Source organism: Salvelinus sp. IW2-2015, linkage group LG26, assembly GCF_002910315.2.
Source record: "Salvelinus sp. IW2-2015 linkage group LG26, ASM291031v2, whole genome shotgun sequence".
Taxonomy (NCBI): Eukaryota; Metazoa; Chordata; class Actinopteri; order Salmoniformes; family Salmonidae; genus Salvelinus; species Salvelinus sp. IW2-2015.
In genome coordinates this window covers 25,461,608-25,467,607 of record NC_036866.1, presented here as the reverse complement: position 1 = coordinate 25,467,607, position 6,000 = coordinate 25,461,608, and positions in this window count along the sequence as shown.

Here is a 6,000-nt window from a genome sequence, read left to right as displayed (position 1 = left end):
ACTAGTTTCTGACAATTATGTTTTGCATTTGATGTGATTAGATTGGTGTGAAGCCAAATCCCAACTGGCCTCCCTTGGGGGTGGTTTTGCTGTGCCAGAACTACCCACAGTTGAGCTCAGCTCAACGATGATTGGCTATTCTTTTCATTATTTTTATCAAGGGAGGCCAAATGCTTGCTGGCATCAATCAATCAAATGCTACGACGGCAACATGTCATACTCTATTTGTCCAGACAGCATCAGATATATGGGCTACAAGAGACAGATGGGCGCTGTTTCCCTCGCTCTGATGATTTCTCCAGATAGATTCAGTGAAYTGAAGGAAAATTATGAAAACACTGGAAGACGAAATCAATAGTTTTATTATTTATTTATTTTATTGGTCAAATATTTTAGGAAGCCTGGCTTCCGTTGGCATCCATGAATATACACCACTGAGAAAAACTAAAATGTAAGTCTCAAATCATTAAATAACATTATTAACTAAATGTTTCATGAGTTTAATGACGATTTGTCAAATGTTTTGACATAGTTGGAAAATGCGTTGACATTGAGATTAGCTAGCTACTTGCTAGCTAGCTACATTAGTGAATTAATAGGGGAATGCTAGCTATTAAATTTACCAACCTTTTTTTACTCACTAAAGTAATTATTGCTGAGCGTCTGAAATAGGGAATAAAATTTGAATGGTTTGAATATGATCATTTTTTATCCATTAAACAAAAGTCAAACCGATATTCTGTTAAGTATATCCATTCTTCTATCTCCTAATTTTTCCTGGTTAGCCTATTGACTGCAGTGATTGTTACATAATCACTAAAAAGTAATTTCACTTTACATTGTAATAACAGAGTTGATTGTTAAAGATTGTTATATTGTAAGTACAATGTAACTAAAAGGGTTATACCTAATTCTCCTGTGCAAAATTGCTGTTAAATTGTAACTACATAGTCATTGAAAGTTATTTAACTTTACATTAACTTGCTTTCTCCTGAGTAGGTGCATTATAATTGCAAGTGTATCCTTTGTAATAAAATTGTAGTTACATATCATTTGTTGTAAAACGTTTTGTTTGGATCCTGGATGCTGATTTGACAAACCACGTTCCAAGCCGTGCTGTATGGCGCTTTCCCCTGCCATTGAAAATTGTTTCCCGAGTCAAGTTGCCGAGTTGTAATGTTTAACCACTGACCATTTACCTTTTCATCCAAATGACAACAAATCTGTTTTTGACAACTACAACCTTATCAATATGGATTGTGTAGTTAGTTTGACCATATTGTCAATGTTAGGCAAGCTAGCCACCTTTACTATTAGAAACKTTAGCTAGCTTATCAAGCTAGCTAAAATCTTATTGGTTGAAGAATTGTTCCAACCAAAAATCGCATGAATCAAACAAAGTCAGATTTCTGATGTCACACCTAGGAAATAGGAAGTTCGCAGCTGTATTCGCCGAATAGGAACATCCAGGCAAGTGTACAGATAGAGCACCTGCCCTTTAACTCCCCCATGAGAAATGTGCCTTTTCAGATTGGTGTCATTTTTTTATTATTACATTTTTATTTCACTTTTAATCTATTTTCTCTCTTGATATTTAAATGAATTTCCCATCATACTAGTTAATAAAAATATATGTATCTTCGAAAATCTTCTCGAAATCTAAAAGCAATGCCAAGATTCGAAACAACGTCAAAACAATGTAGATGAAACTGTCATTACTACGACCTTGTGAAATTTTCATAAAAAACGACTTTACATCAGATGAGTGCCTTTGATTTGACAGCTTGCACATGAATAGTTTGTCGCGACAAAAAGATCATCAAGGACAACAACCACCCGAGCCACAGTCTGTTCACCCCGTTATCATCCAGAAAGCGGTGAGTACAGGTGCATCAAAGCTGGAACCGAGAGACTGATAAACAGCTTCTATCTTATCTATCTCTCACTAGCCGGCTTCCACTCGGTTACGCAACCCTGCACCTTTGAGGTTCCTGCCTTGTATACATAGACCTGGAATCACTGGCCACTTTAATAATGGAACACTAGTCACTCTAATAATGTTTAAATTATGTTTACATACTGCTTTACTCATCTCATATGTATATACTGTATTCTATTCTACTGTAGTTTAGTCAATGCCACTCCGACATCGCTCGATCTAAAATTTATATATTTCTTAATTACATTATTTTACTTTCAGATTTTGTCACACCCTGATCTGTTTCACCTGTTCTTGTGCTTGTCTCAACCCCCTCTAGGTGTCGCCCATCTTCCCCATTATCCCCTGGGTATTTATACCTGTGTTTTCTGGCTGTCTGTGCCAGTTCGTCTTGTTTTGTCAAGTCAACCAGCGTGTTACTCCATGCTCCCGCTTTTTTTGCTAGTCCTCCCGGTTTTGACCCTTGCCTGCCTTGACTCTGAACCCGCCTGCCTGACCATACTGCCTGCCCTGACCTCGAGCCTGCCTGCTACTCTGTACCTCCTGGACTCTGACCTTGTTATGATCTTTTGCCTGTCCACGACCATTCTCTTGCCTGCCCCTTGGATACTAATAAATATCAGAGAATCTAACCATCTGCCTCCCGTGTCTGCATCTGGTCTCGCCCTATGCCCTTATAGATTTGTGTGTATTGTTGTGCATAATACGCTACTGCACTGCTGGAGCTAGGAACACAAGCATTTCTCTACACCCGCAATAACATTTGCTAAATATCTGTATGTGACCAATACAATTTGATTTGATTTGATTTGATTTGGATCAGGGATTTCTATGGAGAAGCAGTTTATAGGCCACTTTATTCAAATGATCTTTGACGTTAGTCACAAAGATCAACACCAATCCGGCAGCAAAGAGGAGAATGGATACTGTTCCTGAAGACAACGCACCAGGCAACATGGGACACTTTTTTAGTGAATGCATGATAAATGGCAATGGACAGATTCATGTGAACAAATGTTAGCAGACATAACTAGGCTAGCTGTAAGCTAGCTAGCTAGCTAGTTTAGCTATAGAATTGAAAATCAGTTTTGTCCGTACTATTTAGTCTGGGGAAGAATGAAATAGGATGAATTTACTTATTAAAATAGTATTTTTAAAGGTCCAATGCAGCCGTTGATAATAGAGCTTTTATTGAGAGTGCTCATCAACAGTGGTGTAACCTTGCCTGGGCCTGACGAGTACTGAGCTGTAGTATAAGTGATGGGTCTCTGCCAGGATCTGACCACTAAGACTCATTAGTCCCAATTGATAGCCCTGATGCACTGATAGGTACTCCGAAAGGTAGCGGCGCAGGAAAAGGTCAGCGTATGGATATTGATTTGACCTCACTAACCCATCCCTGATTGGCAGCATCTGTCATCCTTAGATTTAATTTAGCGGTGATTGAGTGCTGGAGAGGACAGCTTGGTAATAACCCCTGCGGGCTATCTCATTGCACTGGCTCTTCCAGATGGAATCTGTGTCCGCCAACATTAATGGCACATTGACCACTGTGCCCACTTGATCTATGCTGCAAATGCAGGGGGTGTGTTCAAGATACGTATTTACAGTAGCTTTTGCTCTCTTTTCCCATATAAATGTTATACTTACCATGATGAAGACAAACTTAATTTCAGACAACAGATGTAAATAGTTCTGGAATGTCCAGGTKTGATACATTCCGAGACTGTGACAATCTGCCCTGAAAGAGCCCCGCTCTCCGATTCCCCATCAGCACACCACAACATTGTTTGTGTTCTTGATACTCTAGATCAGGAGCGTCAAACTCATTTTGCCCCGGGTGCCGCATTCGGTCTTCAATGAGGTTTGGAGGGCCACACACAAAATGTGTGCGGAAAATAGTCCTCTATCCATCATTTTGGGAATTTACGATGCTCCCTGACTGTCTATCTTTCATTTCTGTGATTATTAGCGAGCTTGACACAGTCAAGAAACTGTATGAATGTAGGTCCATTAGCATTTCTACACAGTCTTGATTTGGTTTTAGTCGTAGATTAGATTGAGTTTGTTCCCTCCCCCCAAAAAAAATATTAAAAAAAAATGTATATCCTGCCCGCGGGGCCATATGTTTGACACCCCTGCTCTAGATAGAGGAAGACCAGGGACCATTTGTTCTTGAGCGATTGCACAGTTGTTCTTAAGTCACTAATCAATATCTCATTTTAATTTATGAGGTGGCTTGGCGTCTTCAGTGAACAAATGTGCATGGTGGTAGACAGCTACTTTAATGTCTCTGGCCATCATAGCAACACCTTAAATGTTACATTATTCAGTTATGGGATGCACTGGACATATTTTTTGTTGTTGAGCAGAGCAAGACCTGCTGGTGAATCCAATGCCAATGTTAAGAATATGGGAGGAGGAGACTTGTCCAACTATCACACATTCCCAGGAGGGATGAGAGCAAGTGTGAGCCAACCAACATCAAGCATTCCATCTCCCCCCACTCCACTCCTCTCCAGCCATCCTCCAGAGCAGATAGAAGACATAAATAAACAGGGATGGTGGAATGGAGGGGTTGCAGAAAGGAGGACAGGCCTGGTTACATAATGGAGGGACTTGTTTGCATGTCCCCTCTTAGTTCACATTAGCAGATGGAGGAGGGGAAGCTTCAAGACACCCTGCCTTTCCTTACTTGGGCTATGCCACACTGCATTAATGTCTCCCATTCCTAGTCACTGATAATTGGCCTACTTTGAGGGGTTTGTTTCTTTGTACAGTACCAGTCAAAAGTTTGGACACACCTACTCATTCAAGGGTTTTTCTTAATTTTTTTAATATTTTCTACATTGTAGAATAATAGTGAAGAAATCAAAACTAAGAAATAACACATATGGAATCATGTACTAACCAAAAAAGTGTTAAACAAATCAGAATATATTTTATATTTTTCAAAGTAGCCACCATTGCCTTGATGACAGCTTTGCACACTCTTGGCATTCTCTCAACCACCTTCATGAGGTAGTCACCTGGAATGCATGTCAATTAACAAGTGTGCCTTGTTAAAAGTTAAATTGTGAAATTTCTATCCTTCTTAATGTTTGAGCCAATCAGTTGAGTTGTGACAAGGTAGGGGTGCTATACAGAATATAGCCCTATTTGGTAAAAGACCAAGTCCCTATTATAGCAAAACAGCTCAAATAAGCAAAGAGAAACAACAGTCCATCATTACTTTAAGACATGGTCAGTCAATGTGGAACATTTCCAGAAATGTGAAAGTTTCTTCAAGTGCAGTCACAAAAACCATAGAGCGCTAAGATGAAACTGGCTCTCGTGAGGACCGCCACTGGAATGGAAGACCCAGAGTTACCTCTRCTGCAGAGGATACGTTCATTAGAGTTAACTGCACATCAGATTGCAGCCCAAATAATTGCTTCACAGAGTTTAAGTAACAGACACATCTCAACATCAACTGTTCAGAGACTGTGTGAAGAAGACACAATTAGAGACAATTAGAAGAAGAGGCTTGCTTGGGCCAAGAAACAAGAGCTTTTAGAGATTTTTGGTTCCAACCACTGTGTCTTTGTGAGACGCAGAGTAGGTCATCTCTGCATGTGTCTGCATAATCTCTGCRTGTGTGGTTCCCACCGTGAAGCATGGAGGATGAGGTGTGATGGTGTGGGGGTGCTTTGCTTGTGACACTGTCTGTGATTTATTTAGAATTCAAGGCACACTTAAACAGCATGGCTACCACAGCATTCTGTAGCGATACGCCATCCCATCTGGTTTGCGCTTAGTGGGACTATCACTTGTTTTTCAACAGGACAATGACCCAACACACCTCCAGGCTATGTAAGGGCTATTTGACCAAGAAGGAGAGTGAGGGAGTGCCGCATCAGATGACCTGGCCTCCACAATCACCCGACCTCAACCCAATTGTGATGGTTTGGGATGAGTTGGACCACAGAGTGAAGGAAAAGCAGCCAACAAGTGTGCATATGTGGGATTCCCGCAAGACTGTTGGAAAAGCATTCCAGGTGAAGCTGGTTGAGAGAATGCCA